Source organism: Carassius auratus, chromosome 8, assembly GCF_003368295.1.
Source record: "Carassius auratus strain Wakin chromosome 8, ASM336829v1, whole genome shotgun sequence".
Classification (NCBI taxonomy): Eukaryota; Metazoa; Chordata; class Actinopteri; order Cypriniformes; family Cyprinidae; genus Carassius; species Carassius auratus.
The window spans coordinates 271,129-295,982 of NC_039250.1; the positions used below are offsets into that span (position 1 = coordinate 271,129).

Sequence of the window (24,854 nt, forward strand, 5' to 3'; positions counted from 1 at the left end):
TTTAAGTCATAATGGAGGAGACGGTGATGGAACTCAGCCAAGACCAAGTCCAGGTAAATTACACTGGTTTGCTGCATCCTTTGTCGGATTACAACTTTAAATACAGGTACTGGTTTGGAGCTTACTTGAATAATGTCATGGTACATATGAAAAACTACTAAATAAACAAACTCGCGCACACACACACACACACACACTTGACCAAGATGATCCTACCCAGCAAACATTGGTCCGACGGCGACGTCGTGTGGCCGGCCAAAAATAGTCGCGGTAGGACGGCATAAATCGGTAGAAATATGTAACACAGAACATTTCCTTAAAATGCATTCAGATATGTTTGTACACGTTTATAATTCTATGGGGTTTCATGTATAATTGTTTCTTTGACTTTTAGATAAGTGTAGTTCAATATTTACCCGCTTTGTGAATCTGTTGTGAGAGGACGTCACCTAGTGACGTCCTTTACACGTGCGTTACACGTCCATCATGACCCTCTGTGAAATCCTTGTGGAATATGCAAAAGCTGTGCTTACACCTTGATTAATACTGCAATAATTAATTAAAGTGCACCAAGTAGTTTTTAAGAGGTTTTAAAGATGTTGTGAATAGACGTCCACTGACGTCTTTTACATGTCTCATCATGGTTTGTGAAAAGATGTCCAAGCAAGAATAGCAGGAAAAAAAAAATATATACAAAGTAAATATATTCACTTTATCTTGTTTAAAAAAATTATAATAAGTGATTGCAAAGCAATGCTGCAATTTAGTCATTATTTCAACCTGTTTTATGTATTTGTTGTTATTATTTTTATTGAATCTATGCATATACATGTAAAACAGATATATACCCGGTCACAATTTCGGTCTGAATTGGATGTAATTGCCAAAACGGTGCTGCCAAGATGTAGACACAAAACATACTGATATGTTTCGTGATATTACAAAATCCCGCGATAGGATAGATTATCTCGCGAGATCTCGCTTTCTTCCGGAAGTTCCGGTACATCAAGCAGGCAACCACCACGAGGAGGAGAGGACTCGAAGAGGGCTCTTGGAGGGAGATTTGTCGATATAAATTACATAAAATCTACCGTGGGGTAAGTACATTTCGTATTATTTGATTAACGTGCTTGAGTTTTACTTGTTTGACACGAAGGAACCGAGAGAAATGATGCCCACGTTGTCAACTGAAATTCACTGAGTTTGGCTAAAATTAGCTAACGTTAGAAAGCTAAAAGTTACTTATATTGATGTGATTTTTATTTGTACGCTTTAATTAATTATTCAGGGGACATCACAGCTCTCCTGTCTTTTCAGAAATGTCCTGTTCACTTTCTCACAGTTACACTGATTGTTTCTCAAGGGCATCACATTAAATCATAACACCTTTTGTACAATAAAAATAAAATCTAATGCTTGTTGATTACCTTTTTTCCCCCTAATGTTTCATTCATGATTCATTCATCTTGGTCCAAGGGTTTTTTTTTGTTTTGTTTTTTTCAGCTGTAGACCATAAAGATATTTAGAAAATAAGTGCATGTCATTTATCTCAAATGTTTTATTTTATTTATTTTAAAAAGAAATGTGTTCTCTTCCCTCAGATGCTGTGAAGAGGTGGAGTCTCTGAATGGGATGTAGCAATGGCAGAACACCTGAAGCTTGCTCCAGGAAGAGATGGGGGTGGAGGTTACAAGAAATGAGCCAAACAACTGTAGTTTGTTTAAGGGATAGTTCATCCAAAAATGAAAATAGTCATAATTTTCTCACCCTCATGTTACGATCATAATAATTTTTCCTAAAGTGGCAGTTAATGGATTGTGAGATCTGCTTGGTTACAAACATTCTTCCAAATATCTTTGTGTTTATAAGACAACTGTTTAAGTCAATGACAAGATTAATAAAGAATTGATAAAAAGAAACCATCTTTTAACATTCTAGTAGAAAACATTCTCAGAAATGTTATATTTTAATTAATGTCGGTTCTATACCGTTTAAAATCATTTACCCCACTTTGATTTCATAAATAGCAATGTTTTCAAACATGTTTTATGATGAGGGTTTTATGTTTTATGATTTTCTTGTCACAAGACAACAATGGCTCCTGCAAGGTGTTTATGCCACATGTTCAAATATTAATAATATTATTAATATTATATGATTAAAGTATTTTAAAATAAATGCAATTAATATTGATTTATATATTAAAAACATTAATAAACAAACACTGCAAATAGAAATTTTTAACAATAATAATGGACTTTAAGATTGAGTATTTCAGCACTTTTTATTCAGTGATGCCCCTCATTAAATCATATTTCTGATGTAAAAATGGTAGGCCTGTAAACTTATTTCAGAAATCCAAAATGGATTCAAAGATAACATTTGAAAAACACATTTTTAAATATATTATCATCTTGAAGATTCTTATTTGTCATTGTCCCAGTAAAGCAAACATGAAAACAATATGGTCAGAACACAGAAAGGTATACAGGTTTGAAACATGAGGGTGAGTAAAGGAAAGAATTTTCCCTTTATATAATAATACAGTATTTTGTAATTAGTATTTTAGTTTGGTTAACAGATGCTAAACTGTTCAAAAACAATAAAATGTGCTAAATCAGAACATGCTTCCTTTTTTTGCATATGTCCACAAATAATGTTTTATTGTTAGTGATTTACACGTGATTAAGATGTTTTATGGACGTTCATGTCCGACTGGACCGATCTTGAACTTTTGTCAAGAAGTTTTAAACCTCAAGACGTAATTGATTGCCTTTCACGATGTTACACAGTGGGTGTGTGATTATTTTATATGCAGGCTTTTATATACATACACTTAAACTATGCAGCAAAGCATTTAAAAATCCAGAAGACAACGACGTCCAGAAATCGACGCATTTAGACGTCTAGGGACGTGCAGAAAAGACGTGCAGTTCACGTCTAGAAGACGTCAAAGACGTCGGTTCAACTTTCATTTTGGAACTATTTTTCAACCATGACGGGACGTCTCGGATGGACGTCTTTTCAACGGTCAAAAGACGTCCAAATGTTTGCTGGGTATGTAGACAGGTTTGCAACCCGTTTTTTAAGTAGTTAAATCATAAAAATAAAACTGAAAAAAGTTTGTAGCATAGCTCAATGTTCAACAGCAGCAATCACAGCTGAGCAGTAGGGATGTGCAACAGTGATCGAGTACTCGACCGCGACAGCGATGATCGATCAAGTAAACGATTATCGAAATTATTATTTCTGATTGATTATGGCAGCACGTTGGGCGGCGCCCTGATCTCTGATTGGTTAGCTTCCCACTCAAAAGACGTAAGACAGATAGATAAGCATGGCCTCAAAGTCAAGTAGTAATGGCTGGCTTCCCTTTGAGAAGAACGATGAAAATACAGTTCAGGGTAAGCTGTGTAGCGCCAAGCTGTCACACAAATCATAAAATATCTGGCGATAACAGAGCGGCAACTCAGATGAGCATTGAATCACTTGTCGTAAGACCTAAATGCAACGCATTAACCGAGAAGACGACAAAGCTTTTCGCTGAAATGGTGGTGAAAGATTTGCTGCCCATTAGTTTCAGGGACAGAGAAGGTTTACTTGTCCAGTGGTACCTGGCTGTTCCTGCAACATCTGTTCCGGCGGAGCGAATTAATTCCACTAAATGTGAACAGGCTGTTTACTCGGCTCTCACCTGAGCACGTAGACCGCCTTATCTTTTTGACTAGATATTTGAATGTTTCACCGGTCGTGGTAAATATAATATCCTTTTTTTTTATAATTATTATTTTAGTTTTGAGTTTTAACCATAATTAAAATATCTAGGCTATTTGGTCTCTGTTTTATACCTTATAATAGTTGTTTGGTTAAACTTGGTGAACTTTTTTCTTTATTTTTTAAAAACTACATTTCACCGCTGGATTAAAATATGCTGCTAAAGTTATACTGGAAGACTAGGTTTTGTAAAAAAAAGAATGCAGTTGAATAAAGTATCAAAAAAAGAAAAATAATCTTTGTGTTCATTTTTAAATCGCAGACAAATAATGAAATGGTCTTTATAAAATAAAAATGGATGGATATATTTGTAGCCTAATTACATTAAACATATTCGAGATGACAAAAATCAAAATTATTTGTTTGTCATAGTTTTTATCTTAAATATATTTTAAATCTTATTCGATTATTTAGCAATAATCAGTGATTTCCATGCTGTTAAATAATATTTTGGTTGATCAGAAAGTGCAAATTGAATACAAAATATAAATTCAATATTACAATACATAAATAATGAAAGTGACACTATGTAAATTTATTGTACTTTCGTTATAAGCCCATAGAAATGGGCCAGGAGGGGCATCCTGCGCCTACTAGTAGGCTCGGAAGGCCGTGATCATCCATCCAAATGGTTGATCACCCACAAAAATTGCAAGAGCTACTCTACGTCTGATTAATTAACATGAACAATTAGGCTGAAATTGCTGCATATCAGCGATTCGTTTCATGCTCATAAGCAATGCCCGATAATGATATTGCTCTTAAATGTTTTATTTTTTTATTATTATTGATATTATTTTATTAATGATGTTATATTAATGCAGCCAAGCTTTTTTTCCCGTCATATTTGTGGGCATAATTCAATTCCTAGGTTTCGAAAACGCGCAGGTGGTTTATGGAAAATAAAACTTAACTTAAAAATAAAACTTAATTACAACTATTACACTTAATAACGTAGATGAAAATATAGCACAAATCTGCCGTACATTTATAATGAGAACTTTATAGGAATCTATAGTAAAATCTATCCTTGCCCATCTTTCAGCGTGCTGTCACACTGTAAAAACTAATCTATAGAATTTACCCAATAAATGTGAGGTAACAATTTGCATCAACTTTGGTGGGGTAGATTTAATCCCATATATTGAGTATAAACTATCTGAAGTAAAAAGCTATTAAATGCTTGCATAAATTGGGTAACAATACCTCACATTTATGTATATATTCAACAGCTACTTACTCATTAAAATTAGGTAAAAAATATCTCAGCAAAAATACAATTTAGTTATTAAAAAGTTAAAAAGTCAGTTCAGCCCATAATTTATTCATGCCGCAATGCATGATGGGAGCAATGGATGAGTTTTTATTGGCTACAACATGCTTTTTTGATGGTCACCGTTGTTGTGATGCTCACGCTGATTCTTGATGTCTGTGTTTCTAAACATAATAATTATTTCTTTATGTAGAACTAACTTTTAAAAACATCATATTATGCCAAAAAATGCTGACTTCCTACCCCCACCCACCACTTAATTTATGTATACATTAAAGAAACCTGAACTGACGCGTTCAGGTCTTTCCATAACAATTAGTTCAAACAACAATCAATAGCACACATGATTGTCTTTGGGCTGATTTGTCTGTAATCATTCTGTTAACACAGCCCCACAAAGTCTAAAGTAAACATCTGAAGGTTCAAGAACCCAACTAAAGGAAACATTGACCACTACAATGGTAACACACAAATTGTGATTTTCTAGTTTGGTGAGTCTGCTTGTTAACATCGGATGTCTTCAATAATGGTCAATCATGACCCAATTAATTTCTTAATTATCTCGTTAACTTCAACTCTGCTTCAGTGTTACTTTTAACAATGCTTCAGTGTTTATATGAGTCCACACTCAATCAAAAATGCGGGCTGACGCATGCGCAATTTAAAGCAAAAAAAAAAAACTCACGGTTTGGGGGTATATTTTACTGCATTTTTCTATGTGATGGTTCTTACTGTTGATGAATGGGTAGCATATGTAGAATTTACCCATTACTTTAGAATTCGTTGGCTGGCTGCAATAATCATGTACATTTTATATGGTTTCCACAGATTATATTTACAACTCTCCAAAATCACTTTTTTCAGTGCATGAATACGCATCAGAGGGAGCTCTCTCTCTCTCTCTCTCTCTCTCTGTCTAACGCATAACTTAGCATCCTATTGTGCTGATACAAGTTGTATGTTACGTCTGATATCTATCTCAGTTATCTGATTTATCATAGGATGCGTCATAGAATTAGCTTCCGTTTATTGGTATACTTTCACCTCAGACAGATTTCTTGCTCCTTTATTAATAACATTGCTGCTTCATCATAATCATCTAACCTGTCCTAATCATTTGTTCATGTTTTCATAGACAGATTATCATGTCAGATTTTTTTTTTCATTTTCATAACAATCTTCAGATATTTTTTTCATTAAATACATTATGCCCATGACCCCCCCATTATGTTTAACACAAAATAATACATGTTTGCTTTTTGTTAATTAAGTGCTCTTGCTGAGTCATGGGAAAAATAAAGGAGCTGGAAAAAAACACATGCTAGTGACATCAGCATCATCTACACACCTGCTAGTGACATCATGCTCCTCTTCACCTGCTAGTAACTTGCCTGCTTTGTGATAAGCAAATTTTGCTATCTTCTAGTAAGTTTAAGCTTTTGTTGCCTTCTCAGCCAGGGTTTTAACCAACATTATACATATAATCTTTCACATACTTCTCAGTGTGCTTTTTTTTTTTTTTTTTTGCTGAATTTAATGCTTAGATTTTCGTCTTAGATTTAAGTCAGAAAATGTTAAGAAAAATATAACTCTTTACTTTTACTTATGATCTGCAATATCGTTTCAGATTCTGAACCCATCAGAAATCACCAACCCCTCCTGACATATCTTTCCAGTTTGGGGTAGGTATGTTGCAACAATATAACATAAATAACAATAAAATGTCATTAATTGAAGCATGACTTATTGGGGTAACTGTTTTCTTCTTGTAATAGAACACTATAGAACTACATTCACTATAGAACAGGAACATCATTTGTTGGTAAATTTTTCATGCCTATTTTCTTCCTAGCAAAAAATGAATGTATGTGCCAAAGTAGAATTCAACAACTTTAGCCATGATCTCTGTGATCAGCTCATCATCTCTCCATACCCTCTCCACATGGAAGTCACCTCTTGTACTTGTTACCAGATCACACCAGGTTAACTAAGCCAGTAACCATCAGCTGACCGTGGAATGCCAATTGTGTGTTTCCTTCTCAGTTTTGCATGGTCCCCAATAAACTCAACGTGGGATGCCTCTCCCATTACTTTCACATCAGGGCAATTAACCTATACCAGGCCACAGAGAGGTTCTTCATTTGGGTCCACTACTTTGCCATCTGCACCGAGGTGTGGAGCATCAGGGTGGATGATGAGACTAGATGGAGTAACGTTAACGTCAAAGGTCTCCTGGTAGCTGTGAAGAACCTCTGGCTCAAGTTTCAATCCTCTACACATCGCTCTCTAGAAACCCCGACAGATGTTTACACACACTGTTTAATGCAAGATATAAATGCATTTAACATGCAATGACAAATGCATAATATTTTGATTTTTTTTAATCCCAAAATGTTGAATACTGATATTTGCAATGATAAAAGAAAGTGCTTTAAGAGGTGAAATTAAAAACACCAATATCTAGACAATCATGAATTGTAACATCACTTCCTTTAATGTTTTTACTATACAGTTGATATGGAATTTGTTTAAATGTTAATTTTTTGAAAAAAATGTTTATATGAAATGCTTATACAAAATAAATATGTAGTTAATTTAAAGTATATCTACATTTCTTGCTTTCATACATGGTCATATGAAAAATTTGCCGTACTTAAGGTAGATTTCTGCCATTTACTGGAAAACATTTAAAATTACAATTTTAAACAAAAGCACTATATGAACATTCTGAGTGATTTTATTACACTAATATACAATCAGACATCCCAATTTCTGTTTTGGTAAAGTCATTAAGTGTCATGTCATTTAGATGAATTAGAATTTTATTTGGGGTCCTGAAATACCCTAAACACTGCACAGAGGTTAAGATTACCATTGCTCCATAAATAAAATAAAAATGGAAACTCGTCCTATTTTGTTTTGATTTTCTCTTACTAAATTATACAGTTACTGATGCTATGGACTGTGGTATTAGTAACAGGCTATTAACAAAAATCTGTCTCTAAACCTCTTTGCTCTTTATTAAAAGTTGGTCTAGACTAGACAAGTAGCCTACATGATAGAATCAAATGTTTTGAAAATCCGCTCCTAAGCGATCTCAAATGATTGGCGAAACGCGCTTCGGACTCCCGATCTGAATCAATGTTTTGCAAAACCGCTCTGAAGCCCCGATCTCAAATGATTCGCGAAACGCGACTCCGACTCCCGATCTGAATCAATGTTTTGTGAACTCGCTCTGAAGTCCCGATCATATGATTCGCGAAACGCGACTCCGACTCCCGATCTGAATCAATGTTTTGAGAACTCACTCCGAAGTCCCGATCTCAAATGATTCGCGAAATGCGCTTCTGAGTCCCGATCTGAATCAAATGTTTTGCAAAACCGCTCTGAAGCCCCGATCTCAAATGATTCGCGAAACGCGACTCAGACTCCCGATCTGAATCAATGTTTTGTGAACTCGCTCTGAAGTCCCGATCATATGATTCGCGAAACGCGACTCGGACTCCCGATCTGAATCAATGTTTTGAGAACTCACTCCGAAGTCCCGATCTCAAATGATTCGCGAAACGGGCTTCGGAGTCCCGATCTGAATCAAATGTTTTGTGAATTTTTTTTCAAGCCCTGAAATGATTCGCGAAACGCGCTTTGGATTCCCGATCTGAATCAATGTTTTGCAAATCTGCTCCAAAGCCCTGATCTCAAATGATTCATGAAATGTGCATCAGCAGGCGACTCCTAGGCGGATCCGCCTCAAGTTCAAATTCAAATTCGTTTTGGTGCCGCCCAGAGGATCAGCTCCGCCTCCGGCTGGCGCCGTCAAACAGCGGATCCTGTTAAAATTAAGCTTCGGCATTTTAATCACTGTTTGAGTTGGTTCAGACAATATGCCTCCTGTTTGAATGTCAAAAAGTGCAGGCTTAACTTCTAATGTTAGCTACCGTCTATTAGCTTGATACCATCCAGCGTCACCGCTCATTTTACACAGTTTAACAACAAAACAAAACGCTAAGTGAACATCACTAGCTACCCTTTTCATGTTGGTTTTGAGCGCTATGCAGCCCATCTAACCTGGAAAACGGTCTTAATAGTATCGTTTATACAGCATGTCTGGAGGAATAGAGATCGCTAACACATGTGACCAACTGGGCGGCAATGTCATCAGAACGCAAAGAATTATGGGTATGTTTGGCCAGTTAGCATGGTCTGGCATAGCAGGCTAGTGTTCTGGCATGAAAATAATGAAAAATTAGCGTGAAAAACGGAATATAATCCTACAAAATGCAGCGGGCTAAAGAAAACATTGTCGGACCATACTGCCTAAAACTAAATCCTAAAGCAAAGATGAGATATGACGAGAAAATAAAGAGAATCAAAGGACTCGATCCTTACGAGCAGAGCGACTGGTCAAGGTTAGTAACACCCTCCAGCCCAAAAGAAGGGCATGTGAAAAGGTTGTGTTGTGGTCCTTTTACAGACAGCCTGAATAGTTTGATGACGTGTTAGCTTGCGATAGTCAGATTTCAAAGTCAGTCGTTTGTAAATGTTTGGGCAGCCTTAAAAATCGCTGCACCCATCTTACCAATATGACCGTGTAGCCTTTTATTTTAATCTTTTACTAAACGTGACTTTGCGTTTCATAAATGTTCTTTTTTTTGTACTTCATAGATGATGTGTAAATGAAAAAAAATATTTAAAACACTTTCTTCATCCCCTAATCTACAGTGTAAACTATACATCACTTGTAAATGTGTTAGGGTTAGAGGGTCTACATAATTTAAAACGCTGGTCTTGGTGAGTATCCTCAGTCAGTTAGCCCATTTACAAAAAAATTACTCTTTTAAACATTTACAAAATGTGGTATCGGTGCATCCCTAATTAAAAATATTAAAAAATATGTATGATTTCAATATCAAAATAATTTTACACAATTAACGCTGCCGACCGTCTGAGATAAAGAGTTTTTTTTTTTTTTTTTTTTTACATTGCTATGGGCATGATATTAAGTATATAATACAACTTTCATTCTTCAGGTCGATCGTCTATAAATCTGTTTCAATATCTTCTCAATGGTTAAGAGGATTCCCCAAGCATGACAGTGAAACATCAGACACCATGATATACTGGATATGTAACTTGAGTTAAAAAAATGAAGATATTTGTTAGATGTTTGATAAGTGCTGATCGAAATCCAAAAAAGTAGTGCTTGAAAGTCCTGGAATTTCATTTAACAGAATCTGTACCAACCCTGATAGTTAATCATGTACAAGACATTTGCAAATGACTTGTAACAGAATTTACAAAACATACTTAAAATGATAGTACATCACTTGCTAATAATTTATGAATGTTTTGTAAATGATTAGTTCATCATTATTTAACCACTGACTTATAAAATACGTACAACTGAACGTTATTATAAAGTGTTACCCTCTTTGGCAACTCAAAATCAAACCTAGTCTGACCATAACTCCCTGAGCAGCTGATGGCTACTTTACACACGCAGATTGTTCAATCAGGTAGACCTATACCTGATGTTATTTTTAACACAATGCAATAGTTAGTGCGTCAGTAAAAACGGACGGACACGCTCACTTATTTAGTAAGGAAAGTAGGCTACTAAAAATATTCCTGTTAACTATCAAGCTAATCATAATAATAAAAAGCCTACCCTTTTGACATGCAGTAAATCTTCAAAAGTTTTTTAGGCTTATTTACAATATTGTTCGGTTAAAATTACAAAGCAATTCAGATTTAAGTTTATGTTTATATTTCTGTAGTAGCCTAGGCTAGAAATATTTATTAGTTTATCTTACAATTTCTTTTATCCTACAGCAAGAACAGAAGGGATTTTGAAAATGAGATATATGGGTCCAAAACGGACCAGGGCCAGATGAGACAGTATGGTGGCGGATGTGTTTCAATTTGCAGGACCCAAACAGACCCACCGTGGAGGTAAGGTTTTAATCGTGGAGCGCGGTGCAACGGCGGGTCCGGGATCCGAATTCGTATCGGATCCGTCATTGCCCGCAAGTTGACGCCGGTACAGTTCCGTTCCGGAAGCCGCAACACGGCCGCGCAGTCCTTTTTGCTGTGTGGGGGAGTCCCGATCTGAATCAATGTTTTAAAAATCCGCTGGGACTGATTTCAAATGATTCGCGAAACGTGCTTCGGAGTCCCGATCCGAATCAAATGTTTTGCGAACTCACTCCAAAGTCCTGATCTCAAATAATTTGCGAAACACGCGTCAGAGTCCCGATCTATTTATTTATTTTTTTTTAAAGAGTAGAACTAGAATAGTGAGTGCTAAAGTTAGAGGGTCAAATAAATATATGATAAATAATAATAATAAACAATGAAAACATAGGCTATTTAAGTTATCCTTGCTCCACAACAAATCCTTTAAATTTAACAGTATTTAGAGCATTGATCTCAAACTCAATTCCTGGAGGGCCACAGCTCTGCACAGTTTGCTCCAACCATAATCAAACACACCTGATCCAGCTAATCAAGGTCTTCAGGATTACTAGAAACTTCCAAGCAGGTGTGATTTGGAGCTGGTTGGAGCTAAACTCTGCAGAGCTGTGGCCCTCCAGGAATTGAGTTTGAGACCTTGGATTTAGAGAATATAATTAAAAGATATAAGAAGCTACATAAATTCACAAGCCAAAACGAACGATCATTTTAGGCTAGAATGAAACTCAAACTAAAGTTGGGTCTCTCATTCGACACAAAATCACATTTTTCTGTAAATATTATTTACGTACTTCATTCGCTTCCAATATCCACGTAAAACAAAATGTTTTACATCAGGACAGTAAGGTGATAAGGCTTAACGGTACAGATTTTACTACATAAAAACTGAGCAGTGTGTGTTTGTGTTTAAAGTTACCGTTTTTTGATAATGATAATGAACAGACAAAGCTTCACTGCATGCACATGCAGCCCCAGAGCAATCACTTGAATTTTTTTTCTTCTAACAGCAGAAGTACAATTCTCTACTTAAATAATTTTGCTAAATGGTAAAATAAATGTTCAGCAATATCTTTAAAATATATTTGAATTTTGGCACAAAAAAACATTGTTACATCTAATCCCGCATTAGTTTGTGTCTGCACACCCCATGGCAAACCAAAATATTCAAATAAGAGGTTGAAATTAGATCAGATCCAAATTAATTAAACTCTAACAAACCATACCTATTTTTAGAACATTTTTTGTAACAAAATATCTGAAAAGATAGGTGTTTTTGTTTGTAATTACAGATGCAGTCAAAAAGTGGGGCAGCATAATATATATTATTATTTATTTATTTTTCGTTGTTATGGCCTATATCTGACATATTATTAAATGTGTTTTGTTGTTACTTTTTTGTCAGTTGTCCTATTTTGAGAGTAATTATTAATGGGCTAATAATAGGCCAGACTCCTGATCTGAATCAAATGTTTTGTGAACTCGGTTGAAGCCAAATGATTCGCAAAACGTGATTCGGAGTCCCGATCTGAATCAAATCTGTCGAAGCCAAATGATTCGCAAAACGTGATTCGGAGTCCCGATCTGAATCAAATGTTTGTCGAACTCGGTCAAAGCCAAATGATTCGCAAAACGCGATTCGGAGTCCCGATCTGAATCAAATGTTTGTCGAACTCGGTGGAAGCCAAATGATTCACAAAACGCGATTCGGAGTCCCGATCTGAATCAAATGTTTGTCGAACTCGGTCGAAGCCAAATGATTCGCAAAATGCAATTCGGAGTCCCGATCTGAATCAAATGTTTGTCGAACTCAGTCGAAGCCAAATGATTCGCAAAACGCGATTCGGAGTCCCGATCTGAATCAAATGTTTGTCGAACTCAGTCGAAGCCAAATGATTCGCAAAACGCGATTAGGAGTCCCGATCTGAATCAAATGTTTTGCAAACTCTGACCTCCCGTCTCAAATGATTCGCAAAACTCCCAATCTGAATAAAATGTTTTGCAAATTCGCTCTGAAGTGCTTGAGATGCTCCGCATTTGCAGGATTTCCTAATTCCGCCACCAGGTGTTTCCGATTATCGCTGTGTCACATAGCAACGGTGTAAGAGGAGCACTGACTCAAGTACAATCCTGTCAGGAGAGGTGGAGACAGAACTAATTGTTTTTGCTGTTATGTTTTACGTCATAATGGAGGAGACGGTGATGGAACTGGTTTGCTGCATCCTTTGTCGGATTACAACTTTAAACGCAGGTACTGGTTTGGAGCTTACTTGAATAATGTAATGATACATATGAAAAACTACTAAATAAACAAACTCACACACACACATAGCAGTTCAAATGCTGACTGATATGTTAAAAAGGTGCGATTTTATATAGTTTATTGTCTTGACCAAGGTGATCCTATGTAGACAGGTTTGCAACCCATTTATTAAGTAGTTAAAGCATAAAAATAAAACTGAAAAAAGTTTGTAGCATAGCTCAATGTTCAACAGCAGCAATCACAGTTGAGCAGTAGGGATGTGCAACAGTGATCGAGTACTCGACCGCGACAGCGATGATCGATCAAGTAAACGATTATCGAAATTATTATTATTATTATTATTTCTGATTGATTATGGCAGCACGTTGGGCGGCGCCCTGATCTCTGATTGGTTAGCTTCCCACTTGATTCCTCAAAAGACGTAAGAAGACAGATAAGCATGGCCTCAAAGTCAAGTAGTAATGGCTGGCTTCCCTTTGAGAAGAACGCTGAAAATACAGTTCAGGGTAAGCTGTATAGCGCCAAGCTGTCACACAAATCTACAACAAATACAATGCGCTATCATCTAAAATGCGTACCCTTCATAAAATATCTGGCGATAACAGAGCGGCAACTCAGACGAGCATTGAATCACTTGCCGTAAGACCTAAATGCAACGCATTAACCGAGAAGACGACAAAGCTGTTCGCTGAAATGGTGGTGAAAGATTTGCTGCCCATTAGTTTCAGGGACAGAGAAGCTTTACTTGTCCAGTGGTACCTGGCTGTTCCTGCAACATCTGTTCCAGCGGAGCGAATTTATTCCACTAAATGTGAACAGGCTGCGCACTCGGCTCTCATCTAAGCGCGTACACCGACTTATGTTTTTTAATAGACATTTGAATGTTTCACCGGTCGTGGTAAATATAATATCCATTTTTTTATAATTATTATTTTAGTTTTGAGTTTTAACCATAGTTAAAATATCTAGGCTATTTGGTCTCTGTTTTATACCTTATAATAGTTGTTTGGTTAAACTTGGTGAACTTTTTTTTCTTTATCTTTTAAAAACTACGTTTCACCGCTGGATTAAAATATGCTGCTAAAGTTATACTGGAAGATGATGTTTTGTAAAAAAAAAATGCAGTTGAATAAAGTATCAAAAAAAGAAAAATAATCTTTGTGTGTTCATTTTTAAATCACAGACAAATAATGAAATGGTCTTTATAAAATAAAAATGGACTGGATATATTTGTAGCCTAATTACATTAAACATATTCGAGATGACGAAAATCAAAATTATTTGTTTGTCATAGTTTTTATCTTAAATATATTTTAAATCTTATTCGATTATTTAGCAATAATCAGTGATTTCCATGCTGTTAAATAATATTTTGGTTGATCAGAAAGTGCAAATTGAATACAAAATATAAATTAAATATAACAATACATAAAAAAAATAATGATAGTGACACTATGTAAATTTATTGTACTTTCGTGTTTGTAAAGCGTAATCCGAGTAACACTTTCGGTCAAGTTCACATCTGCATCGGCGAATTTTTTTCAGATAAAAATAGCAAGAGCTACTCTACGTCTGATTAATTAACATGAACAATTATGCTGAAATCGCTGCATATCATCCATTCGTTTCATGCTCATATAAGCAATGCCCGATAATGATATTGCTCTTAAATGTTTTATTTTTCTATTATTATTTTATTAATGATGTTATAATAATGCAGCCAAGCTTTTTTCCCGTCATATTTGTGGGCATAATTCAATTCCTACACAGCAAAAATTGGAGAGTTGAAATTTCTGTGTTAAACATTTCCGAGTTGATTTCAACACCCAAAGAGTAATTTTAACTTACCTTTGAAAGGTAAGTTAAATTTAATCATACTTTTACATTCATGATTGGTGCTTATTCAGTAGAGAATGTACAGCACAACGCGCTATGGAGCACTGCGCATAAACGTATATTAGGCTGTGTGTGTGCGTTCGCTTCCACATTTCAAGTTAACCTACATCGTGGCAGCGGATTACGCGCGAGCTTTTCGATTTAACAGCTTGGTCTCTAATTAATTAAAATGCTTTACCGAATTAATAAAACGAACGATCTTTTACAAAGTCTCGTTTATTGCCATCGTCGACGTGATTAGCTTCGTTAGCTAGCTAAGATACTTTACGAACAACAGAAGTATGTGAAGCTGGACTGCATTTAAGAGAGGTTTTACTTCATGCAATTTCGCGTCAAAGGTTTTTTTTTCTTACTCTTTTAAAATAACTAAGAATTTGATTAAAATCTGATAAATTCTGTGTATTGTGTTGTTGCCTCATTTCTGTATTTGCCGTTATCACATAATTTTCTGTAGAAGGGGATGTATTGATAAAATAAAAATAATTCATATTTACATTTTGCTTGCATCATAAAAAAACGTTTTCAAATCAGACATTTGTTGTGAAGCAAGAAAGGGCGTCAACTTGAATAATTTTTTCTTCTTTTTTCAGTCATTGAGAAATTTTGCTTGCCACCTAATGCAAAAGTTACATACAAGGATGCAACAGAGACCGAAGTCGATGCAGAAATATAATGCTGACTGTTTTCTCATGATGGTGAGCTTTATTGAATGTTTATGTTTTGTTATCAAGCAACTCAGGATAAATATGATAAATTGGCTATTTCTGATTCTTGTGCTGGTCATCAAAATATTTGTAATATTTTAATACTTTATTTAGAATTTTCAGACTCTTTGCCTTCCATATCTGAGAAGTCTGACAAAAGCAACAGTTCAAGTGCATCGACTGTAATCTTACATGAGGTCCCTAACAAGAGACAAAGAAAAGAGGACACATCTGTACTGTCTGCAAAACAGGTATAGAACAAAGTTTTTATGTCCTTTTGTGTCCTAAAGGTTCTGTTCACCCAGAAATGAAAATTATCCAAAATATATAATTTTTTTAACCCCTTTGAGTCTGTGTTAATTAATGAATCACCAAGGTCATTTTTTTAATTTAATTTATTATTATTAACTTTTTTTATATATATATATATATATATATATATATATATAAATTAGGTGCATGACCATTGTATAAATTAAGACCAATTTGATATCTTCTCTTAAGCAACTCCCTACTTAAGCTATCAGAGAACAGAATGCTCTTGGCATAGTGATACTGTTCCCAAAAAGATCCATATTCAAGAAAGGCTACGTAAGTCATCGTCTGCATGACCCTTTCATGTTATAATTGCAATGTTATGATATCAATATCTGACATAGAAATGTGATTCTTTTAAGGAACACTTTTATGATGCTGCAAGCAACATAGGATACATTGCTTGGCGTATGAAAAGTCCACAGGAAGATTAGACGAGGATCTTTGCCACTAGACAGCCCTCATGATGTTTCTCCAGGAAGCCCAAAATGCCAAAAAGCTACTAGAGAGGCCATTTCTTTGCTCAGCCAAACCACAGAGAATTCCCTAATCATCCAAAAGATGAGAGAGACCTTTCAGCATCACCAAGAGCTTATTAAAGATCCAGGCTCTAGTGTTGATATCCTCTCCACCTTCCCATGATTCATAGATACAAAAGGCCTGGTAAGTTTGGAATAACATGTTTTCACAAGAATGCAATTTGAGAATATTGTTTATCGTTAATATCTTCTTAAAGGTTGGTCAAGACTTCACTCTCCTGTTTGACACTGAGACATCCTCCAGGCTGCTTCAGAAGAGGGACACATTCTTCAGGCCAGATGTCATGAAAGACACCAGAATGTCCTGAAGGAAGTGAACTTCATGAGACAAGTAAGTTGTATTTGATTTGCTTGTATTTACACATCTGCTATATTTGCAGTTACAATATATTTTGTTTTGATGACAAAAAAAAAATTAACATTTAGCAACTTAAGAACCTATGAGGTTGGATGTTTTCCTTATTAACAGGTGAATGTTTAAAATGCTTTCTATTCTTCAACTTAAAATATTTAGTATTTAATAATGTTTTTTTCTTCATGTGAATTTCGTCTTTAGTTTACGATCGGGAAATGGCATCTCTTCTTTTACTGATACATCTCCTTCCACCATCATAGGACTGAAGTCTCCAAAAACAGTCCATGTTATGCTGCTGAAAGACTTGTAATCTTTCATAAGGTATTGACATTTTAATATTGTGTTTTGGTTTGCTCTAACATGGAGATTTAAAATCATTCATATGCATTCTCATATTGCACCAGCCGTTGAGTTTCTTTGAACAGTCACTTTTATACTGTTGTTTTTTCTAACTGGACATTATGTTTGTGTCTAATTTTCAATTTTCATTTTTAAGTTTAGTCATGCTGCAGTTTGGAGGAGCCCCTCAACAACATCCAGCATCAGCATCCCTACATCCTTGCTGTTGGACACCAATAAGCAATACTGAGTGCTTCTACATCATCTTGGATAAGCATCTCATCCCATGCCAGGCAAACCGCTCCCTTGGAGCATTTGATGAACTTTTCAAGGCACATTTTGTGTTAAATTTGTCCTATGGTGCACTTCTGAACTTTTTTTTACACATTCCTGCAGACAACAGTGTATAACATTGATGAAGGTAAAATGGAGTCTCCCAGGGAGAGATTTGAGAGCAGTTGAGAGCAGACGTTGACAGAATGCTAATTTATCTGTCAAAAAGAGCACCCAGATGGTCAACAGTTGATTTCACATTTAAGAGGTGAGAATTACAAATAAGTCATTGGCAAATATTTTGTGTGCTGTTGTTTATTTAACACTATTTTGTGGATCTTTGGATACTGTACAGATTTAACCAGCTAAAACATGCAACTCTGAGCAGTGTTGTTTTTCTGTATCCCTTTTAATGTTATTTTAACACTTTTTTTGGAGTCAAATTAGGAACTCCGGCATTGTGTTAAATCTTTAACTATTTTGAAAGTGTTATTTTAACTCCGGAGAGTGTGGAGCTCTATAAACTCTGAAAAAGTGTTGAAATCAACACTGGACTTTTTGCTGTGTAAGTTTCGAAAACGCGCAGGTGGTTTATGGAAAATAAAACTTAATTACAACTATTACACTTAATAACGTAGATGAAAATATAGCACAAATCTGCCGTACATTTGTAATGAGAACTTTATAGGAATCTATAGTAAAATCTATCCTTGCCCATCTTTCAGCGCGCTGTCATGAATACATCAGAGGGAGCTCTCTCTCTCTCTCTCTCTCTCTCTCTCTCTCTCTCTCTCTCTCTCTCTCTCTCTCTGTGTGTGTGTCTAACGCATAACTTAGCATCCTATTGTGCTGATACAAGTTGTATGTTATGTCTGATATGTATCTCAGTTATCTGATTTATCATAGGATGCGTCATAGAATTAGCTTCCGTTTATTGGTATACTTTCACCTCAGACAGATATTTCTTGCTCCTTTATTAATAACATTGCTTCATCATAATCATCTAACCTGTCCTAATCATTTGTTCATGTTTTCATAGACAGATTATCATGTCAGATTTTTTTTTCATTTTCATAACAATCTTCAGATATTTTTTTCATTAAATACATTATGCCCATGACCCCCCATTATGTTTAACACAAAATAATACATGTTTGCTTTTTGTTAATTAAGTGCTCTTGCTGAGTCATGGGAAAAATAAAGGAGCTGGAAAAAAACACATGCTAGTGACATCAGCATCATCTACTCACCTGCTAGTGACATCATGCTCCTCTTCACCTGCTAGTAACTTGCCTGCTTTGTGATAAGCAAATTTTGCTATCTTCTAGTAAGTTTAAGCTTTTGTTGCCTTCTCAGCCAGGGTTTTAACCAACATTATACATATAATCTTTCACATACTTCTCAGTGTGCTTTTTTTTTTTTTTTTTTTTTGCTGAATTTAATGCTTAGATTTTAGTCTTAGATTTAAGTCAGAAAATGTTAATAAAAATATAACTCTTTACTTTTACTTATGATCTGCAATATCACTTCAGATTCTGAACCCATCAGAAATCACCAACCCCTCCTGACATATCTTTCCAGTTTGGGGTAGGTATGTTGCAACAATATAACATAAATAACAATAAAATGTAATTAATTGAAGCATGACTTATTGGGGTAACTGTTTTCTTCTTGTAATAGATCACTATAGAACTACATTCACTATAGAACAGGAACATCATTTGTTGGTAAATTTTTCATGCCTATTTTCTTCCTAGCAAAAAATGAATGTATGTGCCAAAGTAGAATTCAACAACTTTAGCCGTGATCTCTGTGATCAGCTCATCATCTCTCCATACCCTCTCCACATGGAAGTCACCTCTTGTACTTGTTACAAGATCACACCAAGTTAACTAAGCCAGTAACCATCAGCTGACCGTGGAATGCCAATTGTGTGTTTCTTTCTCAGTTTTGCATGGTCCCCAATAAACTCAACGTGGGATGCCTCTCCCATTTCTTTCACATCAGGGCAATTAACCTATACCAGGCCACAGAGAGGTTCTTCATTTGGGTCCACTACTTTGCCATCTGCACCGAGGTGTGGAGCATCAGGGTGGATGATGAGACTAGATGGAGTAACGTTAACGTCAAAGGTCTCCTCATAGCGGTGAAGAACCTCTGGCTCAAGTTTCAATCCTCTACACATCGCTCTCTAGAGACCCTGAAAGATGTTTACACACACTGTTTAATGCAAGATATAAATGCATTTAACATGCAATTACAAATGCATAATATTTTGATGTTTTAATCCCAAATTGTTGAATACTGATATTTGCAATGATAAAAGAAAGTGCTTTAAGAGGTGAAATTAAAAACACCAATATCTAGACAATCATGAATTGTAACATCACTTCCTTTAATGTTTTTACTATACAGTTGATATGGAATTTGTTTAAATGTTAATTTTTTGAAAAAAATGTTTATATGAAATGCTTATACAAAATAAATATGTAGTTAATTTAAAGTATATCTACATTCCTTGCTTTCATACATGGTCATATGAAAAATTTGCCGTACTTAAGGTAGATTTCTGCCATTTACTGGAAAACATTTAAAATTACAATTTTAAACAAAAGCACTATATGAACATTCTGAGTGATTTTATTACACTAATATACAATCAGACATCCCAATTTCTGTTTTGGTAAATTCATTAAGTGTCATGTCATTTAGATGAATTAGAATTTTATTTGGGGTCCTGAAATACCCTAAACACTGCACAGAGGTTAAGATTACCATTGCTCCATAAATAAAATAAAAATGGAAACTTATCCTATTTTGTTTTGATTTTCTCTTACTAAATTATACAGTTACTGATGATATGGACTGTGGTATTAGTAACAGGCTATTAACAAAAATCTGTCTCTAAACCTCTTTGCTCTTTATTAAAAGTTGGTCTAGACTAGACAAGTAGCCTACATGATAGAATCAAATGTTTTGAAAATCCGCTCCGAAGCGATCTCAAATGATTTGCGAAACGCGCTTCGGACTCCCGATCTGAATCAATGTTTTGCAAAACCGCTCTGAAGCCCCAATCTCAAATGATTCGCGAAACGCGACTCCGACTCCCGATCTGAATCAATGTTTTGTGAACTCGCTCTGAAGTCCCGATCATATGATTCGCGAAACGCGACTCCGACTCCCGATCTGAATCAATGTTTTGCAAAACCGCTCTGAAGTCCCGATCATATGATTCGCGAAACGTGACTCCGACTCCCGATCTGAATCAATGTTTTGTGAACTCGCTCCGAAGTCCCGATCTCAAATGATTCGCGAAATGCGCTTCGGAGTCCCGATCTGAATCAAATGTTTTGTGAATTTTTTTTCAAGCCCTGAAATGATTCGCGAAACACGCTTCGGATTCCCGATCTGAATCAGTGTTTTGCAAATCCGCTCCAAAGCCCTGATCTCAAATGATTCATGAAATGTGCATCAGCAGGAGACTCCTAGGCGGATCCGCCTTCAAGTTCAAATTCAAATTTGTTTTGGTGCCGCCCAGAGGATCAGCTCCGCCTCCGGCGGGCGCCGTCAAACAACGGATCCTGTTAAAATTAAGCTTCGGCATTTTAATCACTGTTTGAGTTGGTTCAGACAATATGCCTCCTGTTTGAATGTCAAAAAGTGCAGGCTTAACTTCTAATTTTAGCTACCGTCTATTAGCTTGATACCATCCAGCGTCACCGCTCATTTTACAAAGTTTAACAACAAAACAAAACGCTAAGTGAACATTACTGGCTAAGTTACCCTTTTCATGTTGGTTTTGAGCGCTATGCAGCCCATCTAAGCTGGAAAACGGTCTTAATAGTATCGTTTATACAGCGTGTCTGGAGGAATAGAGATCGCTAACACATGTGACCAACTGGGCGGCAACGTCATCAGAACGCAAAGAATTATGGGTATGTTTGGCCAGTTAGCATGGTCTGGCATAGCAGGCTAGTGTTCTGGCATGAAAATAATGAAAAATTAGCGGGAAAAACGGAATATGATCCTACAAAATGCAGCGGGCTAAAGAAAACATTGTCGGACCATACTGCCTAAAACTAAATCCTAATGCAAATATGAGATATGACGAGAAAATAAAGAGAATCAAAGGACTCGATCCTTACGAGCAGAGCGACTGGTCAAGGTTAGTAACACCCTCCAGCCCAAAAGAAGGGCATGTGAAAAGGTTGTGTTGTGGTCCTTTTACAGACAGCCTGAATAGTTTGATGACATGTTAGCTTGCGATAGTCAGATTTCAAAGTCAATCGTTTGTAAATGTTTGGGCAGCCTTAAAAATCGCTGCAACCATCTTACATATATGACCGTGTTGCCTTTTATTTTAATCTTTTACTAAACGTGACTTTGCGTTTCATAAATGTTCTTTTTTTTGTACTTCATAGATGATGTGTAAATGAAAAAAATATTTACAACACTTTCTGCATCCCCTAATCTACAGTGTAAACTATACATCACTTGTAAATGTGTTAGGGTTAGAGGGTCTACATAATTTAAAACGCTGGTCTTGGTGAGTATCCTCAGTCAGTTAGCCCTATATCTCAAGTGAACGTAGCCTTGTTCAAATCGGGTTTTCCGTAGCCTACCTGTTAGATCTACCTGAAAACTCTAAAAACACTCTATAATTTACAAAAAAAATACTCTTTTAAACATTTACAAAATGTGGTATCGGTGCATCCCCAATTAAAAATATGTATGATTTCAATATCAAAATAATTTTACACAATTAACGCTGCCGCCCGTCTGAGATAAAGATTTTTTTTTTTACATTGCTATGGGCATGATATTAAGTATATAATACAACTTTCATTCTTCAGGTCGATCGTCTATAAATCTGTTTCAATATCTTCTCAATGGTTAAGAGGATTCCCCAAGCATGACAGTGAAACATCAGACACCATGATATACTGGATATGTAACTTGAGTTAAAAAAATGAAGATATTTGTTAGATGTTTGATAAGTGCTGATCGAAATCCAAAAAAGTAGTGCTTGAAAGTCCTGGAATTTCATTTAACAGAATCTGTACCAACCCTGATAGTTAATCATGTACAAGACATTTGCAAATGACTTGTAACAGAATTTACAAAACATACTTAAAATGATAGTACATCACTTGCTAATAATTTATGAATGTTTTGTAAATGATTAGTTCATCATTATTTAACCACTGACTTATAAAATACGTACAACTGAACGTTATTATAAAGTGTTACCCTCTTTGGCAACTCAAAATCAAACCTAGTCTGACCATAACTCCCTGAGCAGCTGATGGCTACTTTACACACGCAGATTGTTCAATCAGGTAGACCTATACCTGATGTTATTTTTAACACAATGCAATAGTTAGTGCGTCAGTAAAAATGGACTGACACGCTCACTTATTTAGTAAGGAAAGTAGGCTACTAAAAATATTCCTGTTAACTATCAAGCTAATCATAATAATAAAAAGCCTACCCTTTTGACATGCAGTAAATCTTCAAAAGTTTTTTTAGGCTTATTTACAATATTGTTCGGTTAAAATTACAAAGCAATTCAGATTTAAGCTTATGTTTATATTTCTGTAGTAGCCTAGGCTAGAAATATTTATTAGTTTATCTTACAATTTCTTTTATCCTACAGCAAGAACAGAAGGGATTTTGAAAATGAGATAAACGGGTCCAAAACGGACCAGGGCAGATGAGACCGTATGGTGGCGGATATGTTTCAATTTGCAGGACCCAAACGGACCCACCGTGGAGGTAAGGTTTTAATCGTGGAGTGCGGTGCAACGGCGGGTCCGGGATCCGAATTCGTATCGGATCCGTCATTGCCCGCAAGTTGACGCCGGTACAGTTCGGTTCCGGAAGCCGCAACATGGCCGCGCAGTACTTTTTGATGTGTGGGGGAGTCCCGATCTGAATCAATGTTTTAAAAATCCGCTGGGACTGATTTCAAATGATTCGCAAAACGTGCTTCGGAGTCCCGATCCGAATCAAATGTTTTGCGAACTCACTCCAAAGTCCTGATCTCAAATAATTTGCGAAACGCGCGTCAGAGTCCCGATCTATTTTATTTATTTTTTTAAAGAGTAGAACTAGAATAGTGAGTGCTAAAGTTAGAGGGTCAAATAAATATATGATAAATAATAATAATAAACAATGAAAACATAGGCTATTTAAGTTCTCCTTACTCCACAACAAATCCTTTAAATTTAACAGTATTTAGAGAATATAATTAAAAGATATAAGAAGCTACATAAATTCACAAGCCAAAACGAACGATAATTTTAGGCTAGAATGAAACTCAAACTAAAGTTGGGTCTCTCATTCGACACAAAATCACATTTTTCTGTAAATATTATTTACGTACTTCACTCGCTTCCAATATCCACGTAAAACAAAATGTTTTACATCAGGGCAGTAAGGTGATAACGCTTAACGGTACGGATTTTACTACATAAAAACTGAGCAGTTTGTGTTTAAAGTTACCGTTTTTTTATTATGATAATGAACAGACAAAGCTTAACTGCACGCACATGCAGCGCCAGAGCAATCACTTGAATTTTTTTCCTTCTAACAGCAGAAGTACAATTCTCTACTTAAATAATTTTGCTAAATGGTAAAATAAATGTTCAGCAATATCTTTAAAATATATTTGAATTTTGGCACAAAAAAACATTGTTACATCTAATCCCGCATTAGTTTGTGTCTGCACACCCCATGGCAAACCAAAATATTCAAATAAGAGGTTGAAATAAGATCAGATCCAAATTAATTAAACTCTAACAAACCATACCTATTTTTAGAACATTTTTTGTAACAAAATATCTGAAAAGATAGGTGTTTTTGTTTTGTAATTACAGATGCAGTCAAAAAGTGGGGCAGCATAATATATATTATTATTTATTTATTTTTCGTTGTTATGGCCTATATCTGACATATTATTAAATGTGTTTTGTTGTTACTTTTTTGTCAGTTGTCCTATTTTGAGAGCAATTATTAATGGGCTAATAATAGGCCAGACTCCTGATCTGAATCAAATGTTTTGTGAACTCGGTTGAAGCCAAATGATTCGCAAAATGCGATTAGGAGTCCCGATCTGAATCAAATGTTTGTCGAACTCGGTCAAAGCCAAATG

The 24,854-nt window shown here is 35.6% G+C and overlaps 3 long non-coding RNA genes across 4 annotated transcripts; all 3 read left to right on the forward strand.

Moving 5' to 3' along the window:
• Positions 1–6,352: 6,352 nt before the first annotated feature.
• LOC113106701 (uncharacterized) lies at positions 6,353–7,314 on the forward strand. The gene is made up of 3 exons (XR_003292549.1): positions 6,353–6,472; positions 6,675–6,729; positions 7,150–7,314. It is a non-coding gene; the product is annotated as an uncharacterized LOC113106701 (long non-coding RNA).
• A 9,092-nt stretch (positions 7,315–16,406) lies between these two features.
• Positions 16,407–17,782, forward strand: LOC113106703 (uncharacterized). 2 transcript variants are annotated; one of them, XR_003292550.1, is made up of 5 exons: positions 16,407–16,471; positions 16,558–16,858; positions 16,932–17,065; positions 17,291–17,410; positions 17,586–17,782. It is a non-coding gene; the product is annotated as an uncharacterized LOC113106703 (long non-coding RNA). The 2 variants fall into 2 exon arrangements; XR_003292551.1 differs by having other exon boundaries at positions 17,591–17,782.
• Positions 17,783–18,923: 1,141 nt separating this feature from the next.
• On the forward strand, positions 18,924–19,929 carry LOC113106878 (uncharacterized). The gene is made up of 3 exons (XR_003292592.1): positions 18,924–19,028; positions 19,234–19,288; positions 19,650–19,929. It is a non-coding gene; the product is annotated as an uncharacterized LOC113106878 (long non-coding RNA).
• Positions 19,930–24,854: the final 4,925 nt, after the last annotated feature.